This window comes from Dicentrarchus labrax, unplaced genomic scaffold (assembly GCF_905237075.1).
Source record: "Dicentrarchus labrax unplaced genomic scaffold, dlabrax2021, whole genome shotgun sequence".
Taxonomy (NCBI): Eukaryota; Metazoa; Chordata; class Actinopteri; family Moronidae; genus Dicentrarchus; species Dicentrarchus labrax.
The window spans coordinates 22,135,546-22,150,121 of NW_026136719.1; the positions used below are offsets into that span (position 1 = coordinate 22,135,546).

Sequence of the window (14,576 nt, forward strand, 5' to 3'; positions counted from 1 at the left end):
AGTCCTTTTACCTTGGAATGACCTGATTGTCCCACCATGTGTATGTGTGTGTGTGTGACTTCATTTCCATAGAGGTATGTGGAAGTGCATTCAATCTACTGCTCGAGCAAAGACATGGACACTAATACAGGCACAGAGGACTTGGTCCAATGACACAGAATATTCAGAACATTAATGCACTTTTTGTTAGTTTTTACATCTCGGAGGCTTAGTGATGTAGTGTTTGTCCTATATTCACCACATTGTGAATAATGACAATCACACTATATTTCCTTATGAACCGTTTATGTTTTCTCCCCCTAAATAATATTTGATAAAGGTGTCTTAATGATGTAGAGCGCTTAAGACAAACCATCATCTTAGTTCCCTTTTTCTGATACACAATAAAGAAGACAGACAAATGTGCATCAATTAATGATAATTATCATAATCATTTCACCCTGCATTTTGCATTGCATACCATTCAGTTGAATTTCACACAGGTTCACTAGATTTCTTTACGACACAAAACAAGAGTAAACAGTGCTGAAGCTGTCAGAATTTCTCATATTTTCCTACAAAACAAATATCTTAATTCAACCTTAACCCTACGCTTCAAAAGGTGCCTTTGCATACTTGCATGTTTTTTTGTTTTCCAAAAGCAGCTAAATTATAGGTGGTTTATACAGCTGTCACCTACTTTAATAGCTACAGTGAAGTAGTTTGCACACAAAACACACACACACAGACGCACACACAGGTAAAATGAGAGCAATAGGGGAATTGCTTTTTCTCGCTCTTTCTGTCTCTCTTACTCTTTCGCCATGGTCATTTAAAAGGCCCAGTTAAAAGTGTCTCAGAAAAAAATGCTACACACATTCTGTGTGCATTAATCACCTGCGGCAGCCTCTCTCTTAGTTCTCAGCCCTGCATCAATTACCAGGCTTTTTACACAAATTCCCCTTACTGAGGTGAGATGAGGCACGTGTTAAAGAGCCAGGCAGGCAGTAAAAGAACACACAGGGAGGAAGGCACACAGAGTATTAGAGCTGTGTCTAGGACGGATGATTTGCCTCATCTTTCTGTAAAGGTGGTAAATTTTCCAAAGCAAGGGCATTGTGGCTGGTCCTTGCTTTTTTTTAAGGGGATGTGTGTTATTTCAGGTGTGTTACAAGGAAAAGGTAAGGGTTAGGGTGAGAGTTAAGGTCAGATTGGTTATGCAAAGAGTTAGTAATAAAGTAATAAAAATAATAAAGAGCTGGCAGGTCAGTGCAGTGGCCACAGGTTTGAGTATGACCCTTTGCGGCGTGACGTCCCCTCTTTGTCTCTTTCCCTTTCTTGTCTATCGTCAGCTGTCCCATCAATAAAGGTAAAAAGCCCCCAAAATGTATACTGTATATATATATTAAAAAAAACGTAAGAACAACTGAAATCCACGTCCCCCACAGGAGAGCGGAATGAGGTGAAAAGGGGCATTGCCTTGCCAGACGTGACAGCTCATTCTTTTCCATGTTTTACCCATTTTTTCTCTTTCAGTGCTTCCTTTTCCCCCTCATCCTCACTATACTGTCACCTCTCAACTCTCTTCTTCCTCTGTGTCCTCTCTCTCTCTCTCTTTACCCTATGTTTGCCGAACACCTCTCTTGTGTTCACATGAAAGACAATTAGACCCAGCGACATCAAACCTCGCAATGACAGTTAGTGTCCACACACACAGAGGCACATTCTACCTCTCCTCTGCCACACAGAGAGGAGAGGAGGGAAAATCTTGGTCCAGTTAACCAGGCTGTCATCGTGTAGTGTGCATACTGATTTATGCATCTATATTCAGAATTTATTAACATGATGCCTGACAATTGGAGGCAACTCCTCATCCCCAATATGAAGAGAGAGAGAGTGAGAGAAGCAGGAGAGGCAGCGCATATGGACGTGTCTCTCTGCAAATACACTACTTATCATATGCCTCTAGATGAGTGTGTGTCTGTTTACAATCATTAGCATTACTGTTTGTTAATTTCAAATGACAGCGCTAATGGCTTAAAGTATTAATCTTCACTGTTGTTTTCAACTTTTCTACTTTTTCTGTGGATTTAAAATCTACTAAGTAACTAAACTGGTTCAACCTGGCTGGGGGCCTTTGTTGAGTCCCCGATCCCTCTCTCCCCTCATTTCCCATCATCTCTCTAATATGTTCCTTCAATAAAGGCATACAAATGCCGAAAAATACATTAATGAAATGAACGATTAAGTTAGTGAATGAATGGGTGAATGAATGCACAAATACGTAGCGTCCCTCTTACTAGAGTAATCAGGCTATTGATTAAGTTGGCTTTTCTCATAGAATTGACCATTTCTTATAGATTATCAATACTTGGGCCACTTAGGCCATTTAGAGGTGACTAGGCAGCAAGAGCACCGTTGCTAATGAGCAAGGAATTGAGTACATTTAGTGCGACGAACATTTGCATGTGTGTGTGTTTGTGTTTCAAGCTGCTGCAATCATGTATTTTGAATAGATAAAAGGTGATCACATAGATTTTAGTAAATTCTTGTCTTGTTTTCACTTTAATAGTAAAAGAAAAAAGTTTTTGTGATTATCATGTCGGAGCAGATTTGATAATAATTTAAATGTGACACTCAAAAAGACGAGAGAACTAGAGAAATACAGGTTTTAGCTCACACACACACACACACACGCCCCTACACAAACACACACACACACACACACACACACACACACACACACACACACACACACACACACACACGCTGAGTGGTGGGAAGGGAAGGGAAACCCGAGCTGGACCTGGAGTGGGATAACAGGAGTCCAGGAATAGTGGCAATCAATGGATGGATAGATGGGTAGATGGATGGATGGGGGAGGAGGGGGGGGGTTGGAGGCGAGGGGGAGAGTTGAAGAGAGAGATGAGTGGTCTCCTGGGTGGAGTGGTGATAGTCTTGCTGAGTGTCTGTGAGACCAAATCCTTTCCAAACTGAGGGGAGAACGGTAGGAGGAAAACAAAAGAGAAAGGAGAGGAAAAGAAACAGGTAGGGGAGCTGAGAGAGGAGAGGAGAGGAGAGGAGAGGAGAGGAGTGGAATCAAACAGAGCATCAATGATGAGGAGAGAGGATTAGACTGAAAAGAAGTGTAGAGGAATGCAAGAAGAGAAGGCATGGGAGGAGGAGATGAGAGGTTAGGGGCTGGAAGAGAATAGTTGTCTGAAGCTGTGCTTGAACTTTACAGTAATAGTCAACTTCAAGCACAATTTTCCAACAGTGCCCTCTAACTGAATCTAATTGGTCTTAAAATGTTATTTAGTTAACAAAAAAAAAAAAATGTTATTTTATATTATATTAGGCTTATCAAATAATCAAAATAAGCTATGGTAAATCACTCAGAAGAGCCTAGATGTTTAATGAATGAGGCAACTTTAAAAAAGTACAGTAAATATCACATTAGAATTAGTGGCCGACCGATATGGGTTTTTTGTTACCAATATTTAGAGAACAAGGCGATATATAGAGCCAACATAAACAATAAACAAAGAAAAGTCATGTATAACTGCATTATTCCATGAACATTACAATCTAATATACATGGATATCTTAGCCAGTAACATGATGTATTAGCTGGATTGTTTTATTAATTAATAAAAATACATTGATTTATGCTGTAAATTTCAGAATGTGACTGGTATTTAAGGGAGAGACTGGTACAATATATCAGAAGCAACTACATTATTATAGATATGATAATCGGCCTACTGATAAATAGGTTTACCTATAAATAAAATCCTTTGTCCAGATGTAAACATAGCTCTTTGTTTGTGTAAGATTGGATCTTATGAAAAGAGTTTCTTTTAAGGAACTCTGAAGTTCCCAAGTAGAGGTTATTTCTTTTATAAGTAGCATGCACAACCACATACACATACACAGACACACATACACACACACTCACACAGCTCTAGAATAGCTGTAAAAACAGGTATTGATGAGAAGGCCTAGTCAATGACCATCAGAGGTAAACAGAGACCGCCATTAGCCAGCCAGTCAATCGCTAAAGCATTCTGGGTAATTCTAGCACACACATACACCCAGACACAGGGATACACACATCGACAGCAAGAGGACACCCCTCAGGGGCATATTAACCACATACACACACGCACCCACATTCACACAGAATTAAAGGAAGGGCATTTATTCCATCACTCTTTTTGCTGTTACTTATATTATCATGCTCCGTCCCTTCTACCTTTCCATTTCTTTATTTTTGTCTTCATGCTCTCTTGATCTGACTTATTCTCTCCTTTTTACCTCCATTTCCACTCTTTCTTCCTCTCTCTCACACCCCTCGTCTCTCAGGGGTAAAGTGGTGGTTGGTTGTTCCTAGGGGGTCTTAACCAACTCTCATTAGTGCAGTGCAGTAGTTTGTGTGTGTGTGCACGAGTGGTGGGGATGATTGCGCATTAGCTAGCCAGCTAATCAATGGGAAAAACCACTGAGCCTGAGCCCCTGCTTATGTTACCATCAGCGCTATTTATAGGGAAACACACATGTCCACACGCACAAAAAAAAAAAAATCACAAATAGCCATATGCTGTCATGTTGATACCGGCAGTTTGACTCAGGCCTACAAATTTAAACTCAATTCAGGAAATAAATCAACAGAACTCTGGCAGCAGGAGAGGGACATTAAAAGGCCTGGTTACATGAACACAATGTCAACTGGCATGTTGAATTCTTGTCCGAACTAAGAGTCATTCAACACAATGTGACAGAGCAGGCAGTGGATAACGGTATTCTCTAAAACTAACTAACTGAAATTTAAATTATGAATGTTATAATGTGGGGAAGTACAGCTGCTAAGGACTTTGTAAAACAAGCTTGAATCCACTAAATTTCTTTCACAGGATTGTGTAGAATCATTTTCCCACTATCCCATATGAGAAGAAGGGGTCCCAGTGATAAGACATTACAGATGTGGTAGTGTTTCACATTGTCAAAGACATGGTGGTTTTTGTAGTTTGTTTTTAAGAAAAAAAAAAGATTCAAATCGTAATTTGGATGTTGTGTGAAAAATAGAGATTTTACTTTTAAGCCATATCTCCCAGCCCTAGCTGCATCAAATGCTTTCAAATGTTTACAATACAGGCACCGTGGTGGCCCAACGGTCTAAGAAGTATACCATGTAATTGCAATTTCCCTGATTTGAATCCGACCGGGGACCTTTGTTACTTGTCAGACCCGTCTCTTTCTCTCGCTCTCTCTCTCTCTCTCTCTCTTTCCCTTTCTCTTCTCCTTCACTGAACTGTGAACTGTCCAACAAAGACAAAATGCCAAACAATATTCCTATAATGTGTAAAAAAAAAAAAAAAAAAACAGTGTTTGTTTTTCTCAAGTTTAAATAATGTTAGGGCTCCATCTTAATCCAAATAATTACAACAATGTAACTTTTTCTCTTTGACTCCCTCCACTGTCTCACCCTCCCTCTGCCTCTCTTCTCCCCCTTATCTGTCTTTCCTAGTGGGAGTGAGACAGATTAACGTCAATGCTGGTTTTACTTATCATACTGTAGCCAGCACAACCCTGCAAGGGATAGAGTGGAAGCAAACTGCATCACCATTCAACACGAGGCCTAAACACAGTACTACAACAAAACACATACATACTGTACATAGACACATAAAGTGGCACGTTTCCCTGATGCACTGCATGTTCAATTGGTGGTTGATGGTACTGAGAGGAACTGAGCAAAGTCTTCCCCAGAATTTTAAGATAATTATAATTTAAGGTCCATTCTTTCAATATTCAAAAGATTAATTTATGTGACATGAATGTTCACCATTAGCAAATGTAAACAATGCAAGTACAGGTCATAACTATGAAAAGAAAATGGCCATCAAGTTATGATGTCTAAAATGCCTGCTCTTGCAGAAGTGTTAGATATAAAGACATAATTTCAAAGTTTTACATATTATATGAAATATTTATTTCTGTTTCTGAGTCTTTACAAATTCAAATATTTCCATGCATGTGTATGTTTGTGTGAGTGAATATGTATTGTGCAGTTGTTGTGGGGCGAACAAACCCCCCAGTGTATGGGTGTATGAGAATTTTTGTGCACCTATCTTTGTGTATTACTCAGAGGTCCCCCCGCCCTCTGATACACAAACACACAAACACAAACATTCACACACAAACAGTTAGAGCTTAATGAAGCAGAACTCAGCCTGGTGCCCATTAGCTTGATAATTAATAATTTCTCCCTGCCTCCTAACACACTTATCAACTTGCAGAGGAGATTGTGTGTGTGTGTATGTGAGCGTTTGTGTGTAGCGTGTGTGTCTGTGGCTGCCAGTGCTTGTGCACTTTGGCAGATAAGAGATATGGTTGGTAATGGTATACATGTATGTGTACATGTTTGCACATACCGTTGTGTGTTGTTGTTTGATGCTACTGCTGTCATGTGAAAACATCAAACTCTCATTTAAAATACACTCAGTTGCCAGTTTATTAGGTAGACCTAGATCAGTGGTTCCCAACCTTTTTTTAAAGGGACCCCTACTCATTCATTTTAAAAATATCTTTATGTATATTTCATTATATTCATTGTATAAAAAAACAATAGTATTAAAAAATTAAGTTTACAATAAACCTTGTGAACTTAATACTTGCAGGAAGCTTGTGTAAATCTAGCAATTTGTATAATTCTGAACAGATTTCCTTCTATTTTTGTATTTAGACTTTCTGTCAGTATTAGAGGTGGGCGATATATATCGTTTGTGATAATATTGTCATTGTTATTTTGACGATGTGCCGATTTCCATTATCGAGTATTTAAATTACTTCGCCAAAAATATTTAAACGCACGTGGAAACTCCTCACATCCACTTAATACACGGTGCAGCAACGCTCTCTACAGCATGGCAGGATTCAGTCACACGACTAGTGGGCCTACGTGATCACATGACCTCTCGCTAGCATCCTCCTTGCAACAGTTTAGCAGCGCGTTGTGATGGTAGAGAGAAAATGCAAGCACCTCCAGTCCCTGAAGCTACCGGTACTTCAGATGATTTAGTGCCGAGACGTGGGTCTACCTCTCAGGCATGGAAATGGTTTGGTTTCGAAAAGACTTTTTTAGCGCAGCGCTCAGAGCACTTCGGAAAATGAGTTTTTGAGCGCTCTCAGTTCTAAAAACACGTTTGGTGGACACAAGCCCTAACTCAGACAATTCCAATCACATTTTAAAGGATATCGACTGATTATCGTTATCGCCAAAATCCTAAAAAATAACGAGATATTATTTTTTGCCCATATCGCCCACCCCTAGTCAGTATCATACATACATTTTAATAGCCAGTGAAGGGATATCAGGTAATCAGTGATGAGTGATTTTGGTGATAGCCAAATGGAATTCATTGTGCATGTCAAATTCTGTTGTGTGCGCCTTTTTTTGAAAACAGGAAAACTGCTGAAAGCAGTGTCTGACAGGTATGTTGTGGCAAATGGCAAAAAGAATCTGGAGGTGGCGTGAACAGCAAGTCTTAGAGCGATGCCCGGTCCAAGAGAGAATTTGACTTGATTTCCGTGAGCTCATCCACAGCCTGGAGTTACTCCACATCCTCTTCTTTTGCGAGAAACAGGTCCATCACCCAATGCGTTTTTTGCGATATGTTCGTTAACACCCGAAAATCTCCTCCTGAAGCTGCTCCATGTGGTAGATGAACTGTCTGACCAAAGCATCAGGTAACTTTCCTCCTGACTGTTCCATTAGCAAGGAAAACTGCTGTTCCTTCAGCAGTTTATTCTTTCTGTATTCCACTTTGCGCACAAATGCATCCACTCTCTCCAAGCCGGTTTTACCAGCGTTTCACCCATGTTGTGTGGATTTTTGGCTTCCGCAATGAGGAGAGATTACTCAAATAAGAGCTGCCTGCTTTTGGTCGCTTCCAGCCCGCATGAAGCTGTCTCTAATGTTCTGGAGCCTGTTTGTCAAGTTCCTTTTTCTTAGGAAAAACTCATTTTTACCCACCATCTCAGAGTGTTTAGTAGTCTTGTGTTGCTTCAGTTTACAGGATTTCATATAATCATTCGCCAATTTCTCACTGCAAATGAAACATTCAGGTCTAGTTTTGTCCGTTGCTTTTACGAAGCCAAAGTAAATATAATTGGTAAATCCTCTTTTTCTTTTGAAGAAATTCAGCATTCTCTTATCCCTAATGCTTGGCCATTTTTCCATCAGCTCTGTTTTTAATGTGTTTTTTTAACTTACACTTACAGGACTTTAGCTGGCTTTCTCTGCTAGCTTACTCTGTGAGCTATCTTCTTTTTTCTAAAGAAATAATAAGAGATAAATAATAAGATATGAACTCATAAAATAACCCATACATTTAATTGTCTTTGTCACAAAAATAATTAAAATACTGAGACATTTATATCCCATTTTTATTTATATATTATAGCTTTGATGACACCCTGGTTGGGAATCACTGCCTTAAGGGACCCCTTTTCTATCATTGAGTAACTGATTTTCCTTGACTTAGTGACATGTTTTTTATTATATTCAATTCCTAACAATAACATTAGAGGACAACTGATAAACTGAACAATAAACCCAAATATTGTGGAATATAATATATATATATATAATATATAATAACTGAGTGGATGAATTTTTAGCAGATTATTTCCTGTGAATATTGCATCAGAGATGACCCCTAAGTTAGGAACCACTGACCTAGATGTAGTCTGTGGTGCTACTATCCAGCCAATAGGCTTAATAAACAACCCATGTCTCTGTATAATGCAATGCAATACAATTAATAATTCAAAAATTCAAATCCAAATAGATGAAGGAACATTTAGAACTGTTTCAACAAAAACAAAAGATTATAACAGTCATGAAAGGGGACTTTTATTAGACTACATTAGATAATAAACTGGAAACTGAGTGTATATTGGCCATTTAAACATCATAAAGTAAGCTGGTGTTTAGCTTGTAGAAAGTTGATATTGTAGGGATAAAAGTTTTCACATGACATTGTTACCACTGTGTGAAAGAAGTAATGCAGCAAAACAGAAAGTGACTTAAAATAGAAAAGAAGCAATAGGTTGTATCAGAATATATACAGAATTGTCCATCTGGTGGTTGAACATACACTGCATCCGCACCAATGATGGCTCTAACTAACACACACACAAACACACACACACACACACACACACACACACACACACACACACACACACACACACTTACACACCTGTCACTTGAAAACCCTACTACTCCTTTGGTTACACACACCATCACCCTCCTATGTCTGCTGTAGCATCAGTATTTCAAGAGCGAGAGAGACAGACAGGGGCAACGTCAAGATTGCAAATGATGTACTGTACCATTGTGTTATGGACAGGGATCCATTCTGTGTCCTCCTCTTCCTCTTTACTCCTCGTCTTCTTCTTGCTTCTCTGTGTCACTTATTCTTACAGCTGTGATCTAGATATTGTTGGAAACACACAGAGAGAGAGAGAGGTATACACATACACAAACAGAGAGGGACAAAAGCAAAGGGAAAAGGAGAGAAAATGAGGAGAAAGGTCAGACAGCAATGCAACACTGCTGAAGAAATTAAAGGTCTTACTCATTTCTCTCATTCAGCCAACTTCATTCATTCTTCCTCTCCTTTTTTCCTTTCTTTTTCATTTCTTCATGTTCTCCTCTATCCCCTCCACTGCACTCACTGTACCTCCATCCCCTCCTTCACCTCCCTTCTCTCTATCTCTTGTGAATAGAACATCAAAAGCCTCTGAGTTAGATGGGGAGTGACAGTGTTTGCTATTGGTATGCAGGCAGACATGTCTGCTCCAAAGTGTTAGTCTGAAGGCCTCGGCTAAGTGTTTGTCAAGACTTAAAGCCATTGTTCTCGTCTCCTCTCAGATCTCAGACCTCTCCCTTTCTCTCTCTCTATCTCCCTCTCTCGCTCCACTTTTGTACTTTGATGGAGCGTTTTACTGCCGTGTGTGTATGTGTGTATATGGGGAGGCTGTTATAAGACAATGTGTGTGGGTGTGTATGTGTGTGAGTGGTTGTGCTGAGAGAATGTGTTCACTTTTATGGTTATGTTTATTTGTGTGGGCATTTCAACAATAAGGAAAATCCTTCCACTTGTTGCAATTGGTGAAGACTTGATTCTAACAAAGACAATAAAGTCCAAGACCTTTCTATGTCAAGGTGATGGTATCTTGTTTTTTCCAAGGCTCCACTGATGATCTAGATCAACATTAACTATCAAGACACTCCAAAAAGGCCTTTTGTAAGAGCTTTCCAGAGATCACGTCTGTCTCTAAATGACCTTTAGGAGATTCCAAAATGTTCTGCAAGAAAGAGTAGTACATTAGTTTCTTGTCTTGTCTAGTTTTCCTGTCATCAAAGATCAAAAAATCTATAAAATTCTTCTCTTGATATGTTACCTACATTAGCACTAGGGCTGCCCACTAATAGTCGACTTAATTGTTAATCACTGGGAAGAGTCTTAGTCGACCCACTTTTCATTAGTCGGACAGTCGTAGAAAAAAAAAAAACGTTTGAGAGCTGCACCTTGTCACTAGTAGGAAAGTATCAGGAGATTGTTGCAACATGGCCCTTTTCTCTTGTAACACAGGGAGCCACTTACCGGTGCGCTGTTCCATACGCTCAGTGTATTTTATCTGTCTATGGCTGCTGCCACTAGCTAGTTAGCGGCCCTATTAGTTGACTGTACCCGGACTGGGAGCTCGAAGGACAGGGGGAGTTACTAGCGTAGGAGTGAGAGACCCAGCGGGGAATACTTCCAAGGAGCGAATGTGTGACAGCGGACTAACTGAGCTCAGCTGATTTACAGCAGCTCCAAACAGGACTATTGTGACTCTGGCGGAGGAAGAGGAGCGAGTTTTTAGCGTGTTAATTCGTAAGCAACTGATAACGTTATACATTCGTATCGATAAGTCTGCCAGTATTTGTTTTTAGTAAAGTTGGAAGGTATTTATTTTGTGTTTTAAACAACGAGACTTGTGTGATGTTATGCCTTGTCGAAAGAAATTAAATAAATGTTGAGTCTCCTTGATCGTTGTTCTGACACACTGAGTTGTTTACTGGGTCTAGAGTCTTCAAAGACCTAGGGGTAGCTGGAGAAACTGTTTTTACTCTGTGCACTTTACTCAACTTGAATAACTGGACTAAAATGATGAAATAAAACTGAATATGTGTATTGTACTATATAAGTATAAAAAAACTGTCAAAATAATATTAATATCAAAATAGTATGGCAGTATCACATCTTGTCTAATCCAAAGAATACAATTAATAAAATGAGTTTCTTTTGTAGGTATTGCTGTCATTCATTTCCACTCTCCAGTTTCTGTCTTCCTCTCACCATCACCTCCGTATCTTGCCCCTGTCAGTTTCTCTTGACTCACATCCTCCTCCTTGCATACTTCCCTCTGTCTCTCACTGTTAAACTTGGGAGTATTTATGTGTGCGTGTGTGTGTGTGTGTGTGTGTGTGTGTGTGTGTGTGTGTGTGTGTGTGTGTGTGTGTGTGTGTGTGTGAAACCCTACATTCCTAACAGAGTTACACTCAGGGCCTGGAAACAAAAAGCAGCTCTTTCTTTGAAGTCCAACCCAACGTTCTATAGGGTGGAACTGTTAATCACTGATAACCCTGCAGCATCTTATCTCTCCCTCTCTCTCCCTGTGTCTCACCCCCTCTCTTCCATTGTTGCCCTCCTCTCTCTCTCTGTCTCTTCACCTCATACCTCTCTCCATGTCTTATTGTCCTACTGGTATTTATCTTTCCGCTGTCTTTTTTTCCCTCTCTCTTTTCATTTACTCAGTTTTCACAGGAGAGTTAGCATCTTACAGTGGTGTTTGGCTGATCACCACTGGTGTGTGTGTTGTGTTGGTAGGTGCTGTCAATGGTATGTGTGGCAGTGAGCCTAGTGGTGCCAGTAAAGCAGATTATGAGTTGATTTTGGCGAAGGAGGCTGGTAATTCCTTTAAACCAACAAAGCCGTTCCATTAGCCCCCCGCTGGTGTCCTGAAAACAGACACTGTAATGCTCCCAAAACACAAGAGAGAGCACGGCCAAACATACACGCTCATACACGGCATCTAAAACCATGTCAATATGAAATGAAGCACACTTGCTTATACAACATGACAACATATTCAATCAACTACATACATGTACTGTACGAACACACACGCAGAGGGTCACAAATTTACAGTTTGACACACTTAAACATCTAAAAACATGGCAACACATTCGTTACCATGTCACCACAGACATACACACATAGTTAGATCTGAATGTGTCAACCATTAACCGGCTGCAGAATTACTGGATATATGTTAATAGATAATAATTAGGCCCATACACACACCTCCATATGCATAACATTCTGACTGTGAAGTCAACAGCAACCAATATTGTTCATCTTGTATTTGGCTGTTGTCCTACCCAACAACAAAATTATTCATTCACACATTCCATAATGATCATGATACTCATATGTACATCTTCTGATCTGCCTCCTCTATAGTTAGTACGGTTACATTTAGGTAACTGAAACCATTTGGTTATCTCCTTCGTGGTTAAAAGAAAATATTGTTTGGAGACTGGATATGAACCACGATCTACAGTGAAAAATGGTTTCTAAATTGATTACCTCGTTAATTCTCAGTAGGATCAACACAATTAGCAGCCCGTTCACATAACCACAAGTCATTTCATTCAGCGCGAGAATAGAAATAATGCCTATTCCAACTTTAAAAAATCCAGTTTATGTTTCAGTTGGCTCAATGGTGCAGATGGACGGAAGTGGGCACAATGGGATACAGACAGTGCAGCAAACAAACTGGCTTACAGACGAACAGACAGAGTGGCAGGCAGACAAGCAGACAGTAGATTTGGGCTCTATGACCTGCTGCTATGGGATACACACAGCACACAGACACACACAAACACACACACATCCACACACACCAGTTGGGATATCCAGACCTGCCACTGAACAGGATTACCTCTGTCATGGGAGGACTGGTATCCCCTCATCAGCACACACGCACACACACACATGTGCACACACACACACACCATAATGGTTCACTGGGCAAGCTGATAAGAATGTGGGTGAATGTGTGTGTATGTGTGTGTATGTGTGTGTTTAGAAGTCTCTGATGGCAAGGATTAGGGACTCTTGACTCTCTGAGTCTCTCAGCGAAGTACCAACCAGCACAAAAACATGCTCAGACACTCACACACACACACACACACACACAGACACACAGACAGACAGACACACACACACACACACACACACACACACACACACACACACACACACACACAAAACAAACGGTGGTACAGTACAGAGTGCTGCTTTGGATTTCACTTTAGTGCTTGCTACAGCACATATTTGACTCCACAAAATATTATATAAAGTTACATCCAGTTGATTTGTTGAGGAGTCTGGGACACAAGCAGGTAATTTGTTGCTTTTTCACAATACAGTGAAAATAGAAATATGTTGTAAGAACAATGTCATGCTCTCTTAATATTTCTATTAAATTTACCTTATTTATTTACATAATATGCCAGTTTGTTATATAATTGTGTGCATGCAGCATTTTAAAGTAATACAAATTTGTTAATTAGAGACTATTCCAGACTATTCCAGCCACAGTCCCTTTGGCATCCTATTTATTATTTTGTCATTAATAGGACCCAGGAGCTATATATACGTATATATATATATATTACATTGTATATTATATTTTTAACTAATTGTTAAAAACATTTTAATAAATGTTTTCTTGTATCTGAAGGACACAATCTATTGGCCAGGGCATCTCTACAGCATTACAGTACTTTACATTATAATGCTGTTTTGTCATACATTTTACCTTTAGCAAAAAATTTCAGCTTCTGCGATTTGAATATTGCCCTTGACCAAATTGCAATTTCGATAATATTTCAATTAATTGCCCTAGTTGTGACAGTGGTTTTAACTAGTTAACAGTGATTCCTTGAAAGGCTGCCACTAATAGAATCTGAGTAAACCAGCCAATGGTTGTTGCAGATTTGTATTGGAGCTACAAATATGATAAAGAAAGAAAAGCATAAAAATAAAAAATAAAAACGACATGTTTTCGAATTATGAATGATAAAACATCCTCTTAAATTAGGGCAAGGGCTACTTGATAATTTAATTTGTTGTTTTAACAGCCTGGACACAAAGCACACGTGAGCAGTGTGTCACAGCTACCTCACTGGACTGCTGCTGCTCGCACGCCTACGGTGTCCACACAGAGAGCGTTTCTGCTGCTGCTGCCAGCCCTATCTTTCTACACCGAGTTTGCATTTGATAAATAGAATTCAGTAAACGCCTTAACAACAGATGCATAGATTCTTGCACATGAGCTTTAAATCTGAAACAGATACACAAGGTGTTGAAAAAAATAGTATGTTTGTGACATAATCTACAGATACAGACATTGAAACTGTATTGAAAAGTATGCTGTTGGTACAATGTCGATATGAGTATGATATGTTTTCA

General features: G+C 39.5%; 1 protein-coding gene across 1 annotated transcript in view; it reads right to left on the reverse strand.

The window, feature by feature from the left end:
* Positions 1-14,576, reverse strand: part of esrrga (estrogen-related receptor gamma a) — a 155,240-nt gene that overhangs the window by 111,943 nt on the left and 28,721 nt on the right. Inside the window, exon 2 of the mRNA XM_051379596.1 lies at positions 9,379-9,478. The gene's annotated coding sequence lies outside the window, so the exon portion shown is untranslated. The remainder of the gene's footprint in view (positions 1-9,378; positions 9,479-14,576) is intronic.